The sequence below is a fragment of the Tachyglossus aculeatus genome, chromosome X3, assembly GCF_015852505.1.
Source record: "Tachyglossus aculeatus isolate mTacAcu1 chromosome X3, mTacAcu1.pri, whole genome shotgun sequence".
NCBI lineage: Eukaryota > Metazoa > Chordata > Mammalia > Monotremata > Tachyglossidae > Tachyglossus > Tachyglossus aculeatus.
Genome location: NC_052099.1, coordinates 19,625,323 through 19,647,672, shown reverse-complemented (window position 1 = coordinate 19,647,672; position 22,350 = coordinate 19,625,323). Strand labels below are relative to the sequence as shown.

At 41.2% G+C, this 22,350-nt stretch overlaps 1 protein-coding gene and 1 non-coding gene across 3 annotated transcripts in view; both read right to left on the bottom strand.

The window, feature by feature from the left end:
* CDH12 (cadherin 12) overlaps window positions 1-22,350 on the bottom strand; it is a 497,253-nt gene that overhangs the window by 190,199 nt on the left and 284,704 nt on the right. Inside the window, exon 1 of one of the 2 annotated variants that reach the window (XM_038770300.1) lies at window positions 20,118-20,191. The exons of the other annotated variant lie outside the window; for it this stretch is intronic. The gene's annotated coding sequence lies outside the window, so the exon portion shown is untranslated. Of the gene's footprint in view, window positions 1-20,117; window positions 20,192-22,350 lie in introns of those variants that run through there. 2 annotated transcript variants of the gene reach the window in all.
* On the bottom strand, window positions 20,869-21,006 carry LOC119949054. The gene has a single exon (XR_005457150.1). It is a non-coding gene; the product is annotated as a small nucleolar RNA SNORA7 (small nucleolar RNA).

Sequence of the window (22,350 nt, the reverse complement as noted above, 5' to 3'; positions counted from 1 at the left end):
CATGGGACTCCCTGCTTTAATCTGCATTTTATGGATGACTAAGAAAGCCACAGAGAAGTTAAGTGACTTTCTTTAGGTCACACAGCAGACAAGTAGCAGAGCCAGGATTAGAACCTGGCTGTGTGTGTGACTTTGGGCAAGGCCCTTCACTTCTCTGGAAGCGAAGTATATATATCTATATCTATATCTATATCTATATATCTCTCTCTCTCTATGTATATATATATATACATAGAACCCAGATCCTCTGATTCCAAAGCTCATCCCTTTCTACTGGCAATGCTGCGTCCCATTAAAGAAATGATGTTGGCCCAGGCAGGGATTCAGTCACAGGAGCCAGGTCTAACTTGGCAACAAAAGAAGCTTCCTACAAACTCAAAGACCTAAGAAGCAAGGATATCTCTAGCTTTTAGGGGCTGCTGACAACATTTGTAAATCTCTCTATGTAACTACATGCTTCCACAAAAGCAGGAAATGGTCTTACTTCAACTGCATTTGCCTAAGAGCCTCATTCAATGCTTAGCTCAAAGTATATATCATCTCTAAGTGTTATTGAAGATGATGCTATATACGTGTGGGACAAAGGGATAGACAGAGGATATATAAAACGTGTTTCTATGACTATGGGTCAACAAGATGGTACCTATAAACAACAATCAGTTACCGTCATGTGAATAATTTTCTTCATTTAAATCTCTCTAAACAAGTTGAGGCTTACAAGAAACAAACTCTGTTCAGCACAGAGACTTCCAGGTTGTCTTCTTCTGCTCTGTCCACATGACAAAGACACTGTTGATCCCTTTGTTCTTCCCCTCTCCCAGCCCCACAGCACTTATGTACATATCTGTAATTTATTCATTTCTATTGATCTCTGTCCCCCCCACTCCCCTAGACTGTACGCTTGTTGTGGGAATGTGTCTGGTTATTGTTGTACTGTACTCTCCCAAGCGCTTAGTACAGTGCTCTGCATGCAGTAAGCGCTCTATAAATATGATCAAATGAATGATTGGATGGAAATTCTTCACTTCCTAAGATGGTAGTCCAGGGAAGGGTGAGATGGTCGGAGACGGGCTTTCTTCTGCCGTGTTCCAGCCGATCCTCTCTGGAACCTTGCAGACCTCATAGTTGAACTTTCAATTAGGAACTAAAGAAACCCTTCTTGTGCCAAGATGGGTAGGTGGAGAAGGAGTGCATTTTTGCCTTTTCTATACCTCACTGTACCTCTGACCTCTAGTCCATCTCGCCGCAGACCTCTCGCCCACATCCTGCCTCTGGCCTGGAAGGGCATCCCTCATATTATCCGGCAGACAATCATCCTCCCTACCTTCAAAGCTTTATTGAAGGCACATCTCCTCCAAGAGGCCTTCCCTGACTAAGCCCTCATTACCTGTTCTCCCACTCCGTCCTGCACCAACATGATTTTCTCCCTTTTTATCACAGCTCCTCCCCCCAACCAGCCCCACAGCAGTTATTATTACATGCAGTTTACTCACTAATGGATGTTTTAACTGTTAGCCCAGACCTTTCCTGATTCTGTGGGTTTAAGAGTCCTGTGCTTCCAAGGAATTTCACTAATTTGTAATCTCCTTGAGGGCAGGCCTCATCTCTATCGATTCTATAGTATTTTACTCTCCCAAGTGGTTAGTACAGTGCTCTGCACATGGAAAATGCTCAATAATTATGATTGATTGAAATGACCAAAATTGTCTATCGATTCTATAGTATTTTATTCTCCCAAGTGGTTAGTACAGTGCTCTGCACATGGAAAGTGCTCAATAATTATGATTAATTGATTGAAATGACCAAGATTTTCCTTTTCATCCCTGGTGCCATTCCCTTCCACTGTGCATGCTTCCACAGGCTGAGAGTTTCCCCTGGTAAAATCAATCAATCAATCATATTAATTGAGCACTTACTGTGTCCAGAACACTGTACAAAGCACTTGGGAGTGCATAATATAACAATATGACACATTCTCTGCCCACAAGGAGCTTACAGTCTAGAATTGAATGAATAAATAAATGAATCAGGAGATCTGGATTATAACAATGGTACCACTATTTGTTACATCCTTACTATGTGCCAGGTACTGTACTAGATGCAAGATAATGAGATCTGAATACCTGTCCCACAAGAGGCTCAATGCCTAGGTAGGTGGCAGTTATTTCATCCTCATTTTACACACGAAGAAAATGATGTCCAGAAAAGTTGAATGACTTTCTCAAAGTCACCCAGAAGGCAAGTGATGGAGCCAGAATTAGAATCCCGGTGCTCTGACTTCCCAAATCAGGAGTTTTTCACTAGGCCAAAATCCCTTCAATCCCAGCTCTGCCCAAGCCTCCCTGTGTGACATTGGGCAAGTCACTCAACATTTCTCAGCCTCGATTTTCTCTTCAGGGAAATGGAGAGATGATAGCCGCTCTCCCTCCCTTTAAGCCTGTGAGTCTTGGGTGAACCTGGGGCTATGCCTGACCTGATTATCTTGCATCTACCCCAGCCATTTAGGCATAGTAAGAGCTTAATGAATGCTAGGATTATATAATATATAATATCTTTCCTTCCAAGTGTAGCTTGGCTTTGGTTGTCACGTAAACTGCAGTTACATCAGGATTCATCTTTAATGATGATGGGATAACAAAATGTCTTAAGGGCAGATTCTTTTCAGTCTTTAAGTCCATTTTGACCCCAGCACATTAACCTAGCTTGCCTGCATTTCTTTCTGAGCTGTCATGTATGCTGTACTCCACATAAAATAAGAGACATTGACCTTGAAAAGAAAGTGGGGAAAAAAACATATTCAACAACCCAGACCAAAATCTAGGCTCTGTCAAAATGATTTCTTATTCCATTTTACCAAAGCAATGCCATGCTTTATCACTTCTGAGTTCATGTCTAATAGCTGAGGCAGCCCCCTTGAAGTGGTAAGTTGTTTAGTTAAAGTATACACATGCTATTCACAGTGCCACAATGATTTAAAGGCCAGAGAGATTCCGCAGGTGAAATACAACTACAACAGATATAGGTAGCAGGTACCTGTACCATTAAAACACGCGTAATTAAACGCTTCATTTGCTGTGCTCCACATCTTCCTCTTCCCTTTTCTAGGGCACTGTTCGGGTGAACCCAGCTGCGAAAGGGTAGAACTCCATGCCTGGCACCACCAGCATATCGGTTTTTCACCATCCCGGATCTTGGAGTAAAGTCTGGTTCAGGAAAATTGATCTGATCATCTTAGTTAAAACTAGATGAAGAAAAAAACCCTGAGTTTCAAGTCCTTCATAAACTCTGCAGCGTGATTTGAATCTGTTGCTGCAAAGTTCCTTGTGGCCAAGGAATGTATCTAGCAACTCTATTGCATTCTACTCTCCAAAGCACTCAGTACAGTATTCTGCCCAGTAAACACTCGGTAAAGACCAACGATTAACCGATTGATCTTGGGAGAAAGCATAGACTTGACCAAAGAGCACATACCTGTGAGTCAGGAGAGCTGAGGTATAGTCCCACATCCAAAATGTGTCTGTTGTGTAACTTTGGACCAGTCTCACTTTATTTTATATTATTTTATGGTATTTGTTAAGTGCTTAGTACAATGTCTGTCACTGTACTAAATGCTGAGGTAGATACAAGGTAATCAGGTTGGACACAGTGCATGACCCAAATGGGGGTCACAGTCCTAATCTCCATTTTACAGATGGGGTAACTGAGAGACCCACAGAAGCAAAGTGATTTGTCCAAGATCACACAGCAAAGAAGTGACGGAGCCAGGATAAGGACCCAGGACCTTCTGATTCCCAGGCCCATGTTCTATCCACTGGGCCAAGTTGCTTTCCTGGGGTTATCTCTTTAGGCCTTGGTTTTCTTATCTATGAAATGGAAATAAGAGATTTGCTCTCCCTTCCTTCCTCTCTCAGGGATGTTGGGGGGATAAAATGAGACACTTGATGTGAAAACATTTTGTAACAATAAAAATATCTGTCAAATTCAAGAAATTTATTATCATTCTTCTGATTAGCTCTTATGTCTAGGATAAATTAAGTGCCTGGGAGAGTACAAACGAGTTAGCAGACCAGAAACTGGCCCTCAAGGAACTTAAGCAGCATGGCCATGTGGAAAGAACATGTGCCTAGGAGATCTGAGTTCTAATCCTGGCTCCACCATTTGCCTGCTTTGTGACCTTGGCCGAGTCCTTAGTTTTTTAGTGTCTCAGTTTCCTCATCTGTAAAATGGGGATCCGATACCTATTCTCACTCTTCCTTAGACTGTGGGGTCCAGTTGAGAAAGGGACCACATCCAACCTGGTTATCTTGTATCTACCCCAGAGCTTAGCAGAGTGTTTGGCACATAACAAGCATGAAATGAATTATTATAATTATTATCATTGTTATTATTATTATTTACTATCATTATTATTACTACTATTAAGATAACTCTATGATGTTTTCTAGATCATATACTTCTGCTTTTGAGTATACTATGTAATAATATACTCAAACCAAAACTAGATTGGCACCGGTTTATTGATTTATTTTCCTTGGGAATGCCTGTGTTCTGAAATGGGCTCAGGGTGCTGCTTTACTTTCAATCAAAAGGCAGTGCTCGTTGGAATAATTCTAAAGTGAAATGATTCCTATGCAATTGTAAATGGTAATCAAGGAAAGCAATGTGCCCCATGGCAGAGGAATTACAGAGCCTCATTCTGGGACTCACAACCAAGGAAGCGCAGAACTGAAATGCAAGAGAGGCTCCCCAAACTCCATTTTCATTCTGTTTTAATGTCCAGAGTTAAGCTCAATGTCTACTGCATGACAGCACCATGCCAAAATGTCTCTGCCATTCCACTGAATCAACCACATTATCAGACTACGCTGAAATCAAACACCCCATCTGCACTTGATAAAATGGGTATAAATACAATTCCAAAAGCCATGAAAATGAAGTTGCTTACAACAGATAATAATAACAATAATAATAGTAATAATAATAATAGCATTTATTAAGCACTTACTATGTGTAAAGCACTGTTCTAAGTGCTGGGGAGGTTACAAGGTGATCAGGTTGTCCCACAAGGGGCTCACAGTCTTAATCCCCATTTTACAGATGAGGGAATTGAGGCACAGAGAAGTGAAGTGACTTGCCCAAAGTCACACAGCTGACAATTGGTGGAGCAGGATTTGAACCCATGACCTCTGACTCCAAAGCCCGTGCTGTTTCCACTGACCCACGCTGCTTCTCAGATCTGTAAAACGGTGGAACTAGGTCAAAAGGGAATTCATCTGGAGTTACGGGAGCCCTTGGTTTTAATGTTCATGTCTTCTTCTCATGACCCATCGATTACCTTTCAAAGTTTACAAGTCACTAGTAAATGTTAATCGAGTACTGATAATAAACATGTCATTTTAAAATCAGAAGCATTATGGATAAGACTGCTTCTCGGACCAACATTAATTGTTAGAATCATAAAATCAGCCATTTAGTGATTGATATTTATGAATAATTGATAAGCCCAAAGTCATATTTAAAATGAGTGGGTTTTTTTTTCCTTTCTAGTTACCCATGCTCTGGATGGAAATGCAAGTTGAAAACTATAGCTGATTTCCTTTCATACATGGCTTATTGAAATTAGCTAACTACATATAAAATTATTTCCATCTTTTTCAATTCAGTTTGTTTCTGCTTCTGGAACCTTAACTTTAAAGGGGGTGAGGGCAGAGATGCTTTGATAATCCACTGTAAACTCTTCTAGACTATAAACTCCTTGTAGATGGGAAACTTGTTTACCAATTCTGTCATACTGTACTCTCCAAAGAGCTTAATACAGTGCTCTGCTTACAGTAAGTGCTCAATAAATATAACTTATTGATTGAGAAGCAGTGTGGCCTAGTGGGAGACAGAAGGACCTGGGTTCGAACTCCAGCTCTGCCACTTATCTGCTGTGTGACCAAAATTACTTCACTTCTCTGTGCCTCAGTTACCTTATCTATAAAATGGGGATTAAGACTGTGAGCTATATAATAATAATAATGATGGTATTTGGTAAGCGCTTACTATGTGCCAAGCACTCTTCTAAGCACTGGGTAGATACAAGGTAATCACGTTGTCCCAAGAGGGGCTCACAGTCTCAGTCCCCATATTACAGATGAGATGACAGGCACAGAGAAGTTAAGCGACTTGCCCAAGGTCACACAGAAAACAAGTGGTGGAGCCAGGATTAGAACCCACGACCTCTGACTCCAAAGCCCTGGCTCTTTCCACTGAGCCATGCTACTTCTCATATTCAAGATATAAACTCGTGTTTGCTTCTAAAGATTTAATAATAATCACAGTATTTGTTAAGTGCTTACTATGTGCCAGCACTGTACTAAGCGCTGGGGTGGATACAAGCAAATTGGGTTGGACACAGTTCCTGTCCCACATGGGGCTCACGGTCTCAATCCCCATTTTACAGAGGAGGTAACTGAGGTACAGAGAAGTGAAGTGACTCACACAAGGTCATACGGCAGACAAGTGGCAGAGCCAGGATTAGAACTGACCTCTGACTCTCAGTCCTGTCCTCTATCCACTCTGTCACGTTGATGTTTATATGGGATACGGACTGGGTCCAACCTTGGTAACTTGTATCTACCTCAGTGCTTAGTACAGTGTCTAGTACATAGTAAGTGCTTACCAAATTCCATAAAAAAGTCCTGTCCCACTACTGATCATGAAGTCCCATGTCGAGAGTGACAGAGGAACGTCAGTGCTGAGACTTCAATCAATCATTTAGTGGCATCAAATGAGCGCTTACTGTCGCCCAGGCTGAACAACCTGAGGCAGAACCAGGACCAAGCCAGTGCCCTTCCCACTAGACCCTCAGCCGGCCCTGCTAGGTGACAACTGTTGGTTAAATTACATTTGTGCAATGGGTTTCACATCCCCCCAACTGTGCTAAATCCCTTTGCTGGTGGCATTTGTTATTTTAAGAGCTTGGCTGACTTCACAGCTGGTGAGTTGACACTTTCCTTCTCTCCAACACTGGGCAACAGATGCCTCTCTCTTCTGCACAGATGCTGAGAATCCACCCAACCTCAGCATTAGCCTTGTGTTTTGAACTAATTGGGCCAATGCAATTGTAATTAAGATTCTAGTAATGAGAAAACCAACAGGATTTCTTTCATAACTGATCCTTCTATTGACTCACTGTCATCCTTTCTGGACTGTAGACTTTCAACTCCTAATTCCTTTGTTCCTGTATTCTTTCAGCCAATGGGATGCTATTCATTTATTTATTTGTTTGTTTTCCTTGTACATAGCTATTCTATTTATTTTATTTTGTTAGTATGTTTGGTTTTGTTCTCTGTCTCCCCCTTTTAGACTGTTAGCCCACTGTTGGGTAGGGACTGTCTTTGTATGTTGCCAACTTGTACTTCCCAAGCGCTTAGTACAGTGCACTGCACACAGTAAGCGCTCAATAAATACGATTGATGATGATGATGATGATAAAGTATATTTTTCTGGATATACACTCCCAAACATACACACCCATATACACAATAGTGTACCTCTCTGCCAATTTCTGAATGGGTAAACTCCTTCTGTCAATACTTTCATGATGATGAAAAAGATGCAACGTGTTGGTGAATATCGAGCCCCGTGAGAGAGTAGATTTGTTTTCCTCAAGAAACATTCTTTTATGTCTATATAAAACAGAATATGTAAATGGTACTATTGAGGAGAGAGCTTAATTGTGATGTGTAGCATTTTCCCAAGTAGTTACCAAACAGCCAACCAGGAGTTGTTTTGTTGGCAATCTGAAACAGAAATCTTGGTATGCAAGTCTTATCTTGAAAGATAAGACTATTGAGGTGAGATTACAGTAATTACCTTGCAACCCTCTATCACCACGGAGTATTAAAAGATGCAACCTGTAAGCCTATCACTTTAGTCTCAAACCAAGTTTACTGGGTCTAGGGGGAGAACAGAGGTCAAAAAATGGCTCCATTGGATGCAGGAAGAAAGTATTACCTCTATTTGTTCCTCCTCTTTCCCCACAGTCTCCCGGGGAAGAGAACAAAACAAATATCAATTGAGCGGTCAAGGATATTTCAGCTCAGAAAAGAGCATTTTCGAAGTAGCGTGGGGAAAGAAAGAAAGAAAAAAAACTGATGTCGAGAAGCCCTTTCAAAATTAATCTTTTGAGATGTTGCATAAGACACTATCAGCTTCCAAATGGCCAATAACAACCTGGAATGCTATTTAGTAATCATAATGGGGTTATTTATTAAGCTCTCAGTTCTATGCCAAGTACTGTGGTAAGCTCTGAGGCTTATACTGTATAAGCGGATCAAACTCACTTGAGTCCCACATGTGGCTCATAGTCTAAAGGCAGGGAGAACAGATATTTTATCCCCATTTTCCAGATGATGACAATGAGACACAGAGAAGTCAAATGATTTGTCGAAGGCCACATAGTGGGTAATTGTTGGAACCACCATTGGAATTCAGGTCTCTTGACTTGCACCCCCCGACTAGTCCATGAGGCTTTTTTATCTGTCAAGAAGGTTAAATAGCAAGTTCCCACCCAATCAAATTATTTAAGCAAGAGGGGTGGTTAACCATCTGAAAAGCCACTTTTTCTGATTTCAGGATCAGCTAGTCCTTGGAGTATAAAAATCCGTGTGAATCTCAATCTGTGGCTTGAGTGGCATGTGGAGATAATTGTTTTATATTTCCTAAACCAGTTTAGGAGATAATAATAGCTCGAGACACAACAGGTGCACTGCAGGAGACTCCCCAAAGCCTCAAGGCTCTGTCTGCCCCATTTTGGGTAAACTGCCCTGCACTCAAAAGTCACATTCATTGCAGAACGACACCGACACACAAAATTGTTCGGTTTTTCATCAAATGCATTGTCACAAACAGTTTCCCTCTAGGAGTGAACTAGAAGTTCCCAGGGCATAAGTGCAACATATTAGGCTCTTTTAAGGCTGCATTAATCCCATAAGAACATTCTGATACCATTAAGTGAATTAAGACTATGTCCAATCTCATCTCATTGTATCTACCCTAGCACTTAGTACAGTGACTGGTACAAAGTAAACCCAACAAATACCACAATTATCCTCATCATCAAGGCTAAGGGATGATCATTTTCATTTCTTTCACAGGCTCTTCCTCTGCCTCACACCAGCTAACTGTGGGAGTACAGCCAGCCAAAAGAATTACAATGCAGAGTGCAAGGAAAGGGAATGGAAATAAACCCTTTGGAGGAGGTATCTGGGATGATTTCCCCGATTCCAAGCCAAGTCCTACATGGCCACCATTGTCTTCACCACCCCGGTTCACCAGTTACTTCTAAATTTCTGGCTGAATCTGTTTGCGGTACAAGACATGCAAGATGTTTTTGTCTGTTTCACCCCCGCCGCCCCAAGCTAAACACGAAGGTGGGATGAACTAGCCAGAAATCAGTGAATGCTTCGTGGGACGATACTCACTTTGTAAAGCTTAGAATCACCTAGGATGTTTTATTGATTTCCTTATTGAGAAGCAGCATGGCTCAGTGGAAAGAGCGTGGGCTTTGGAGTCAGAGGTTCAAATCCTGGCTCTGCCAATTGTCAGCTGTGTGACTTTGGGCAAGTCACTTAACTTCTCTGGGCCTCAGTTCCCTTATCTGTAAAATGGGGATTAAGAGTGTGAGCCCCCCGTGGGACAATCAGATCACCTTGTAACCTCCCCAGGGCTTAGAAGTGTTTTGCACATAGTAAGTATAATAAATGCCCTTATTATTAACATTGCAATCATAATTTTGTTTCCTTATATTAATAATGAAAACCTGTATTTAGCCTTTACTATGTGCCCGCATTGAGCTAAACCCTGGGCCTGTGACAACCAGTTGGGTATAGTCCCGGTGCCACAGAAAGTTCACACTGCAAGAGGAAGGGGAAAACAATAAAAGCCTTCCCCCCATTTTGCAGATGAGAAAACTGAGTGACTCACCCAGGGTCACACATACTGACAGAGCTGGAACCAGAACCTGGGCCTCGGGCAGCCATTCCCATGTTCATTTATTCAGTCGTATTTATTGAACCCTTACTGTGTGCAGAGCACTGTACTAAGCTTCTACTCAGCCTACACTGCTACCTGTTTCATTTTCATATATTCAGACATAGTGGACTCCTGTGCTCTGGGAGTCAGAAACTTAACATTTCTTTGCCTCAATTCCTTCATCTGTGAAATGGATATTCAAAACTGTTCTTTCTCCCCCCTGCTCAAACTGTGAGCCCTGTAGGGAACCTGATTGTTTTTTATCTACCTCTACCTTAACATTTAGTACTGTGCTTGGTACCTAATAAGCACATATCACTTTTTTTTTTGGAATTAAAAAGGAATACAGTACCTATCACCTAACATCTTGTAGTAGGAAAAAAACGGATGTCTAATTGGACTTCTACATAGATACTGAATCCTAGAACAATGAACTCATTTACCATTATTTTCTGGCAAGATATGTTTCTTTATTATAGTTGTATTATGTGTCTCCTTAGATGCAAGATACAACATTCATCTTGGTGTTATGCCTCACTTTGCCTTTCAGAGCATTGCCTGTAGGGGTACTGATGATATGAAAAGACTTTAGAGCTGGTGGATCTGCATTAAAAATCACTCTCTTTTTTCCTGACAAGCTATTCAAAGCATCATTTGGGCCTTGCCGAGCTTTGTGAAAAAATAAAATAAAATCCTGAGACTGAGACCCGTCTGACCCAATCTGTTTTTCTGCAAAACCTACAATTTCCATTGAAGGATTATGGTTCTAGGGAAGATGATTTCTACAAATCTGGGAAGAAAAGGCATTCCAGAAAAAAAAAAAGTGAGGGTTTATGTGTTATCGATTTTGAGGAACATTTCTTTCACCTCTTTCTCTATAAAGAACAATAATAAAAATGCAAGTGGTTTATGGAAATACTAAATATGAGAGTATTGCTGTTTCTTAAAGATGTGAGTGACTAAAAGCTATATGGATTCAGGCCTGGGAGAAATGCCTCTCCTCTGTAATAATAATAACGATGGCATTTGTTAAGCACTTACTATGTGCAACGCACTGTACTAAGCGCTGGAGAGGAGATCAGGTTGTCCCACATGGGGCTCACGGTCTTAATCCCCATTTTATAGATGAGGTAACTGAGGCACAGAGAAGTTAGGTGACTTGCCCAAAGTCACGCAGCTGACAGGCGGCGGAGTCAGAATTAGAACCCATGACCTCTGACTCCCAAGAACAGGCTCTTTCCACTGAGCCACGCTGCTCTGTAGTTCATAACATGGCCGAGTGAAAAGGGATGGAAGTCAGGGACCTGGGTGCTAGTCCCAGCTCTATCACTGTTCTGTTTGGTGACTTTAGGCAGGTCACTTAATCTCTTTGTGCCTAGATTTTCTCTTCTATAAAATGGAGATAGGTTACCAGTTATTTATTGTGTATTTACTGTGTGCTGAATACTGTAGTAAACTCTTGGGAGACTACAATATAAAAGGGTGGGTAATAATAATAATAATAATTGTGGTATTTGTTAAGTGCTTCTTATGCGTCAGCCACCATGCTCATCACGGGGGTAGATACAAGGAAATCAGGATGGACACAGTTCTTGTCCCACATGGGGCTCACAATCTCAATCACCAATTTACAGATGAGTAGACATGTTCCTGACCCACAGGTTTGGCAAGTAAATTCACTTCTCTGTGCCTCAGAGACCTCATCTGTAAAATGGGGATTAGGACTGTGAGCCCCACATGGGACATGGACTGTTTCCAACATGATTATCTTGTATCTATCCCAGCACTTGGTACCATGTTTGGCATGCAGAAAGTGCTTAATAAATACCCTTAAAAAATGAAAGCATTTAGAAGACTATCATGGAGACTTGATCCCTCTTCTTCTTTCATTCAGTCTTATTTATTGAGCACTTACTGTGTGCCAAGCACTCTACTAAGCACTGTTCTTATGGAGTTTATGATCTAGTGGGAGACACTGGAAGACACAAAGTTATTCATAGGAGGAAAAGTGAAGTATCAGGTTATATCAACAAGGTGGAAAGATTGGCAAGTGAATTCATTCATTCATTCATTCATTTAATCGTATTTATTGAGCACTTACTGTGTGCAGAGCACTGTACTAAGGGCTTGGGAAGTACAAGTCAGCAACATATAGAGACGGTCCCTACTGCACAAGCTGATATGGGCTTAAGCGCTACATGCGGCTGTCTTTCCATAACTGATGAGGCTGGGAGGAGAGAACCTGAGAAGAAGAAAAGTAATCTTCGAAGACCTCCTTAAGGAGGTGAATTTCCAGGAGAGTTTCTAAGTTGCAAGCACCCAGTGCTAGCTCCAGGAAATTTTCCTGGACTTTAAGCTCATTTTGGGGAAGGCTTGTGTCTGTTTATTGTTCTATTGTACTCTCCCAAGCATTTAGTACAGTGCTCTGCATCCAGTAAGCTTCCAAAAAATAGACTGACTGATTGACTACAGTAGAAGCATAGGAGAGCCAGGTTCATAACTCAGAATTCTCAATTAGAACTTTGTTCTGCTGCTTTCAGCACAAACTTTGCAAACTACCAACTTGGAGAACAAGCTTAGGTTCTAAGAGGCAAAATTGTTTTTCATCGAGTCATTTGCAAGTTAAAACATGCAGGCTCACTGATCCCAAATTATGCCAAGAAATGTCATCCAGTGATTACAGAGAGAAGAGGGCTGGAGTAAGATAGGTGACCTTTACGGAACATTTATATAAATCATCTATTGTTCATTAGAGGATATTGGTCAAGGATCTCTAAAGCATGTCCAATAATCAGGCCAAATGCTACTCCTAAAGCCCGAAAACAGATTCCATGGAAAACCGTAGATTTAAACTGAATTATTTGAGGAAGCAGTATTCTATCCAGGCATGTAACAAAGTTTGTGGGCCGGTGCTTGGAAATAATAATGATAATCATAATGATGGCATTTATTAAGCGCTTACTATGTGCAAAGCACTAAGCATGGGGGAGGTTACAAGGTGATCAGGTTGCCCCATGGGGGGCTCACAGTCTTAATCCCCATTTTCCAGATGAGGTAACTGAGGCACAAAGAAATTAAGTGACTTGCCCAAAGTCACACAGCTGACAATTGGCAGAACTGGGATTTGAACCCATGACCTCCGACTCCAAAGCCCATGCTCTTTTCACAGAGCCACGCTGCTTCTCTGCCCCTGCCTTTTAAATCCAAAAGTTCACCACTCGTCCCACCTTCAAAACCCTCTTCAAATCATCTCTCCTCTAAGAGGCCTTCTCTGACTGTGCCCTATATTTCCTCTATCCTCCCTCCTCTTCGTATGAACTGTAAACTTGGCTGTGAATCTCTTAAACAATTTAATACTCACCCTAGCCCCACAATACTTCTGCAAATATTCTTGTGCTGTATTTCCTCCAATCTATAACCTGCCTTTCCCCCCCCCGAACATTGTAAGTTCCTAGTTTGCAGGGGTCACATCTACCATCTCTGTTGCATTTCATTTTGCCTAGTACTTAGGACAGTGTTCTGCAAACAGTAAGCATTCAATAAATACCACTGATTGATTGACTGATGGACTGGATCTTTAGTATCAGTGATGCAGCCAAGATTAGATCGAAGTACTTACTATCATGCATTCAAGCCAGCAGTTGCTTAAAAAAACACCATTATTACTACTATTACTCAGATGAATATGGATAATGATAGGAACATAAAGTCTGGAATATCAGCTGGCTGACAAAGATTAGGTTGAATATACCACCTTAACATTCCCATCTCCATTCTATTACCTCTCAATTCTCTCCCAACTCTCCCTGCCTCTCTTTTTGTTTTGTTTTGTTTTGTTTTAATGGCTATGACATTTGTTAAGTGCTTACTATGTGCCAGGCACTGTAGTAAGTGCTGGGATAGTTACAAGCTAATAATATCAGGCAGTCCCTGTCCCACATGGGGCTCACAGTCTTAATCCCCATTTCACAGATAGGGTAAATGAGGTCCAGATCATTTAGGTGACTTGCCCAAGCTTGCAAGGCAGACAAGCGGCAAAGCAGGGATTAGAACCCAATTTTTAGGCTTCAAGACCCATGCTCTCTCCATTAGGCTGTACTATTTCTCATGCTTTCTCCCAGGAGTTAAGTCTGTCACTCTTCTCTTTTTTGGCTCTCCCAGTGGTTCAGTATCACAAGATCAAACTCTCAAATCTCCCAAAATGCCCACTACAAAAAAAGCATTTCTGGGCAAAATGCTGATCTACTTTCTCATGAAAATTTCTTCCTTAGCTCTACGGCAGTCCAACGAAATGGCTGAATTTTGGTTTAAAGAGGGAGGTAAGAATAGGTTTGTCAATGTAACTGTGTGGAAAGATTATGGGGTTGCGAGGAAGGTGAACTCAATAACTGGGCTTTTATAGACCTTTCCATCAGCTCTCCTCATCTCTTAGAATGTGATCCTTGTATGGGACCAGAGTATGGTTTGATTTGATAAGCTCAAATCTACCCTATTATTAGGCATTTCTTGGTGCTAAATCAATGACATAAATACTAATTTTAATGATGAAATTGAGACAAAGGGAGAATCACAATGTCCTTGGCAGTTTCTCTAGGACAAGGAGTTTTGGCATCAAACCCTAGATGTATGCACTTGCATAATAGGGTTACGTTCCCCAAGTTATCCGATACTAGGATCATTTTTACCTGCCCCAAAGGAAGTGCAGTCACTGATGATAAATCACATTGTTATCGCTTTGTAGAACCGCAGAGAAGAGCAGAATGTCCTCTGATTGTTTAAGCTATGGCCCTTTCTGTGCAGCCAATGTTGGATGAGCTAAATGGTCAGTAGACTAGTTAGCCCAACTGATATCAATAACCACAAAAATAATGACAATGATGACAGTAATAATAATGTGTCATTTGTTAAGTGCTTACTAAATGCCAGGTAATGTGCTAAGCACTGGAGTAGAGTCAGTATAATCAGATCAGACATCGTATCTGTCCCATACAGAAGTCCATAACATATGGGGAAGGAAGAACAGGTATTGGGTTCAAATCCCAGCTCCACCACTTGTCAGCTGTGTGACTTTGGGCAAGCTACTTAACTTCTCTGTGCCTCAGTTCCCTCATCTGTAAAATGGGGATTAAGACTGTGAGCCCTACGTGGAACAACCTGATCACCTTGTATCCTTCCCAGCACTTAGAACAGTACTTTGCACATAGTAAGCACTTAACAAATGCCATTATTATTATTATTATTGAATACCCATTTTAAAGATAAGGAAGATGAGACACAGAGAAGTTAAGTTGCTTGCCCAAGGTGACGGAGGTAAATGACAGAGCTGAGAATCTCCAATTAAGCCTTCTTTTTTCTACTCCCTCTCCCTTCTGTGTCATCTATTTACCTGGCTCTCTTCACCCCACCATTCTTCCCACAGAACTTATGTACACAGCCATAATATATTTATAATATTATTGTTTGTCTCCGTCTCTATACTGTAAATGTATTGTGAGCAGGGATCATATCTTCCTATTCTGTCATATTGCACTCTTCCAAATGCTAAGTACAGTGCTCTGCAGACAGGAAGTGCTAAATAAATATGATTGATAAATTGTGAGGGGGCAGGGACTCAAGAATAGTGATCTTTGGGGGATAATTTTAGACTGTGAGCCCACTGTTGGGTAGGGACTGTCTCTGTATGTTGCCAACTTGTAGTTCCCAAGCGCTTAGTACAGTGCTCTGCACACAGTAAGCGCTCAATAAATACAATTGATTGATTGATTGATTAATTGAGTGTGCGCGCACACACACACACATCCCAACCAGTCTCCGCCACATGACCAGACTGCAATATACCCCTTTGCTATTGACTCTGCCTGTGGCAGTGGGTTGCAGAGATCAGTAAATAGCTCTTCCCCTGGCCCCATGTCTCTGTGCTGAGTGAGTAGGAGAAGCAGCAGTGGTTGATAGTAGCAGCAGCAGTTAGAGTACTCACTGAGTGCCCACTGCATGCAGTGCACGGAACTAGGCAGTTGGGAAGTACAAAACTAAGGAGCGTCACAAGGTCTGTTCACAAGGAGCTTACATTCTAGCTGATGGCTTCCAGTTGGAAACACATTAGAACGTGGCTCACTCTGCATGACCATTGGTGGGAACAGGGGGCTGCAGTGCTGGTTAAAACAAAGGGAAGAAACATTTCTATCTTCAGATGCACTTGCCAACTGAATTTAGCAACACATAGCAGGCAGCATCCCAAAATGCCAGTTACGTTTGATTTTACTGGACAACAACACTGTTCTGAGGCTGCATGGGAATGATCACTTGATAACTTGAAAAGCTCCTTCAAGTCCACTTTGGCTGTTAAAAAAAGTATCACACTTAGTAAGAATTCTGCCCAGTGGCTTTTTCACAAAGGTGGTCTAAAAATACCCAGGCATTTCTGGGCATAACTGTGATTCACCATACATTTTTTTTTCTACTTTCCCACCTCCCACCTTTAACTTTACAGCTAGTCTTCTGTATTCGGGTAGCCACTCTCATGTGGTGTTAATGGATTGGATGCTTGTCCATTTCTTTATTTTAGTAATTTCTTACCACAAGGGTATTTTGAAGTATTTATTGAAGGAATAGCTCAAGGGTGTTCAAACAGAGCTACTTTCAGTCTACTTAGGTAAAAAAAAAATCTATGAAATCAAACATTTACCTCCAACAAAATCAGGTCACTACATTTTAAACATTAGCAACTCAAAGACTCATAAGTCTTCCCCACTGTCAATGTGAATCTACAAACTCCCTAGGATTCTACTACTATTAATAATCATTGTGGTATTTCTCTAGTGTTTACTATTTGCCAACCACTGTTCTAAGTACTGGAATAGATACAATTTCATCAGATTGGACACAGTCCCTGACCCACAAAGAGCTCAGTCATGGAGGAAAAGGGAACAGGCATTTTATACCCATTTTAATAATAGTAATAATAATTACTATTATTATGGTATTTGTTAAGTGCTTACTATGTACCAGGCAATGTACTATGTGTTGGGGTGGATACAAACAAATTGGGTTGGACGCAGACCCTGTCCCATGTGGGGCTCACAGTCTCAATCTCTATTTTACAGATGAGGTAACCAAGAAACAGAGAAGTTAAGTGACCTGACCCAAGGTTATTCAGCAGATAAGTGGCAGCACCTAGCTTACTGGAGAAGAAACAGTAAGGAACAAATAGAAACACATCCTCTTTTTATTTAATGCTATAAAACCAAGTGAATCAAAGGCTTGGTTTAATTTCTGGAACTTTTCTCAGCCCTCACAGTCAGATAAATTCCTAATATCCTGAAATGTGTGAAGCTTGTTCATTGCTAGACAGATATCAGCTTTCTCTTTGAAGTAGAGCAGTCTTATACAAGCAACTTGAGGCTTTTCTGTGTAGGACATTTAGTGTACGGTCAGAAAGTCAGAGGGCTTTCGATTTGAAACAAGACAGCTCCAAGGTTAACCGATATTCACTTCCAATTCAGTCCTAATTGTAATGCCAACCAATTTCATTATCACCCAAAGAGGCTTAACACTTGTCTAGGTAATGGCCTCTTCCTTTAACACCTGATGTGGTCCTTTCAAAGAAAGACCTAATCCCAGAGTGTTGCTGAATCACTTTTGAATGTCAAGAAAATTGGATCAAAAATTTTGCAGGACAAGTTCCAGAAGGCTGAAAATGACAATTAGGCTGATCCCATTCTTACCCAAAGAAGCAGGGCTGGCATAGCATCAGTTTGAGAACTCCCTGTCTGGGTTATTTTATTTTTGCTGGGAGATGCTTAATCACTGTGATATAAGAATCATGCCATGACGGGTTCTGGAAATGAACTCTAGGGCTAGGTGTGGGTGACAGACAGGAAAGAAAAAATAGTGTTCAATCAAATCTCCTCTAGCCATGTTGGATTCATCTTATTCTCATTTCTGTTCCACTTTTCATGAGGTCATGTCATGACAGATCTCTGGGGAGCATTCCTGAGATTTCATAATCCCATGGGATATCAATACATTTGTGAAATGAATTGGGGAAAGTGAAGGTCACACATTGCTCCCCAGGCATCAAACTGATTTTTCTCTAGGTTATTAATTAACAGTACTGATTAAGTTCCTGCACTGTGAAAGGCACTCTGCTATACACTTAACTGCCATACAATAAAGTGCCTTTATCCTCACCAAATTTGCAATATAAAGAAGGAAATTGACAGACGTGTGATATTAACAAATAGTTTAAGAAAAAGGAAATGATGCTGTCATAGCAGACATATGGAAGGATAAATAGATACACGTATGCATCATTTGATGTACACTGAAACTTTGCGTAAGGGCTACGGTAAACAAATAAACATATGTGCTAAAGGCAGTTGTCAAATGGGCACAATCCTGGAGAAGGTGTGTTTTCAGAAGAGCCCAATCAAATAATCAATCAATCAGTGGTATTTATTGAGCACTTACTGTGTGCCAAACACTGTACTAAGTGCTAGGGAAAGTACAGTAGAATTGGTAGACATGGTTTCTTGCTCACAAAGTGCTTATATTCTAGAGAAGGGAAAAGACAAATAGGGGAAATAGTAGAGCCAAAGGCTAGGCAGAAAACCAGTCCACCTTGGGAACCTTACTCTGGGAAACTAAATTAACTGTGAAATGTTCTTCATTTCAAATTGAGGCAAGGAGTTCTATGCAACCAAGTCTCCTTGGAATTACTATATTTAAAAATGCCCATCAAATGGTATTAATCCATACTCATTTATTTTCTGAAAATATTCTTCATAATATACTAGTAAGCCAGTCAATCAAGTCTAATTTTAGAAATAGTTTTGTTTTGAATTGAGGAAGGAAGATGAACTCCAACCTCAATGCGTGGCTTTTAATCATAATATAAAATGAACATAAATTATAACGATTAACATTTGTAGAATGTACAGGCTAGATAATCAATCAATCGTATTTATTGAGTGCTTACTGTGTGCAGAGAACTGTACTAAGTGCTTGGGAAGTACAAGTCAGCAACACATAGAAACAGTCCCTACCCAACAGCGGGCTCACAGTCTAGGTAATCAAGACATCAATAGAGATTTATTCTGACGATTTTGACGTCTGTCTACATGTTTTGTTTTGTTTCTGTCTCCCTCCCCCTTCTAGACTGTGAGCCCATTGTTGGGTAGGGACCGCCTTTATATGTTGCCGACTTCCCAAGTACTTAGTAATAATAATAATGATGATGGCATTAGTTAAGTGCTATGTGCCAACAGTGCTCTGCACACAGTAAGCGCTCAATAAATACGATTGAATGAATGAATTGAATGAATGAATGCATATCAATGCTAGAACCTGAGTTCTAGCAAATGCAAACAAAGGAAAGTAATTTGGAAAACAAACGAGGATTAAATACCTGTTTTCCATCCTGTGGTCTGAGGCCACTGACCTCCAGACCTAAAGTTTGTTTTAGGTTTCTGCTAAGCCAGCCTCTGTTGATTGCTCCAAAGCCTAGAAAGGCCCAGCATGAAAAACCTAGGCATACCTCACTCTGTCACTTGGTGACAAGGAGGAACCTTCTGAAGAGGACTCTGTCCATTGCTTTGGCCTACCTACTACTTACAATGTGAGCCCCCTGTGGGACATGGACTTTGTCCAACCTGCCATTAATAATGATAACAATAATAACTACATATTTGTTAAGCAATTACTAAGTGCCAGGCACTGTACTAAGTGCTGGGGTAGATGAAAACTAATTGGGTAGAACACAGTCCTTGTCTCACATAGTGCTCATAGTCTTAACCCCCATTTTATAGATGAGGTAACTGAGCCGCAGAAAGGTTAAATGACTCGGCCAAGGTCACCCAGCAGACATGTGGCGGAGCTGGGATTAGAACCCAGGTCATTTTGACTACGTGACCTGGGTTCTATCCACTAGGCCGCTCTTTCTGATGACCTTATATCTACCCCATCACTTAGAACAGAGCTTGACATATAGAAAGCGTTTAACAAATGCTGTTAAAAAAAAAAGAAAAGAGGCATAACAGGCCTATCTGGAATTGCTTGAGCCAGGGACCAAGTGACAGGCTACAAAGAACAGGCCAAACCTGAAGAATCTTTGTAGTTGAAGCGGCAGGTATTCTCTAGCTGGTCTGGAATCCTGGCCGTCTGTCCAGTGTTGAGGACTCCTACACGGTGTCCACTGAGAAAAGAGCAAGAACCTCAATAGGCTGACCTGGGAAACTGTTCCAGAGAAGGGGAGATATCACGCATTGGGCTAAGAATTACTTGTCTCAACGTCCTCGCAAATGCCAGCTAGAAATCAGGGTTGTGCTTGCGGTTCAGATGTAGCGATAATACGTGTACAATTGCATTTTTGTCAGGAAGAAATAAAGAGCTCATATTTTTCTATTAATGTCTCTATTTTATCCTTCTCTTAAACAATGCTCACAGAAATCCAAAGGACACCTCATTGTCGACAGCCCACCTGTCTCCCTGCCCTGTTCAGCCTGGTTCGAGGAAGCGGAATGCTCAGAGCCATGTGAAACCTGCTTAGAGTCCCAGTTGGGAAAGGGACTGGGTTCGACCTGATTTACTTGTATCTACCCCAGGACTTAGAACAGAGCTTCGCACATAGTAAGCACTTATGTCGTCTTCTTTTATGCTGTTGAGTTGCCTCCGACCCATAGTGACTCCATCGACACATCTCTCCCTGAACACCCCACCTCCATCTGTGATCATTCTGGTAGTGTATTCATTGGGTTTTCTTGGTAAAATTATGGAAATGGTTTACCACTGCCTCCTTCTGCACAGTAAACTTGAAACTCCACCCTCAACTGCTGCCCAGCACAGGTTTTGACTTGTAGCAGATTGCTTTCCATTCACTAGCTACTGCCCAAGCTAGGAACGGAATGGGTATGCCTCTGTTTGACTCTCCCTCCCATAGCCGAGACTGGTAGAGTACTGGAAACTCTCAAGGTGTGATCCTGAGAGGGGAAGTAAGCACTAAGTACAATGCAGATGATAATAATAATAATAATCAATGATGATAAAAAGAGAAAGCCGATCAGAGACTAAAATGGAGGTGCAAAATGCCTGTTTACTACAGTGAGGTGTGGCTAGTGGAAAAAAATATTGGCCTATTCAGCAAGAGTTGCTCCATTCATTCAATCATATTTATTGAGCTCTTACTGTGTGCAAAGCATAGTACTAAGTATGTGAGAGAGTACAATATAACAATAAACAGGGACATTCTCAGCTCACAATTAGCTTACAGTCAGAAGACAGCTAAGAAGATGCCCAGGGTTGGGACTGAGGTGAGGGTGGACATCATGTGAGCTCCATTCAATCAAATGGAAACTCACTTTCCTTCTAAAACCCAACGTGCGCAGAAATTTGTTTTGCTCTCAACTGACTTTATCCTGCTTAGTTTATAGACAGCCCAACGTGAAGGCCGCACATGTGTCTGTTCCCAAGCTCAGGGTGACTGCATATCTCTTCATAACAACTTATTGAGTCTATAGCTTATTTGCACAAAGTGTTTCATTTATAGATCTTTCTAGCTGAACATTTTTTCAACTTCTCCCACTCTGGCTCAATATTTTGTTCTAAGGCTTGAATTAGTCGCTTGTCTTTTATGTTTATTAATAGGTAGGATTGATCCAGAGTTGTGGACTCGTTCTTTTCTATAAGAAGGCAAATGTAAGAACCCCAATTCAGAATAGATAATCTATTCAATATGTGCCTTTTGTGCAATTACAGATAAGAAGGCTCCCATTCCATGTACCAGCTCACAGCTTAAAAATTAGCTCTATTGAGCAAAAATTTCCTGGCCAATAATGTTCTTTCCTCTTAGTTAGTGTATTATCTGATGCCAGAAATATGAAATCAGGAAGACTGCCAGTTTCTCGTGGCTTATTTACCTCTTCGTAGCAGACTGACAGCACTGTCAAAGGGATAGCAGTGTGGGGATTTGATTATCTGTTTCTGTTCCTGCCAACGACTCCTTATAAGTGAAGGGCAAGTTACCAAACTCAGTTTATGAAATTTATCTCAATTGGTAGCATTTACTGAGTGTGTATTGACTGACTACTGCAGGTGATAATACAATAGAATTAGTAGACAGTATCTCTGCCCTCAAGGAGCTTACAATCTAGTGGGGGAGACACTTAGCCTTAGAAAGTCACTTAGCCTCTCTGTACCTCAGCTACCTCATCTGTAAAATGGGGATTAAGACTGTGAGCTCCACGTGGGACAGCCTGATAATCTTGTGCCTACCCCAGCACTTAGAACAGTTCTTGGCACATAGTAAGTGCTTAACAAATGTAATAATAATAATGA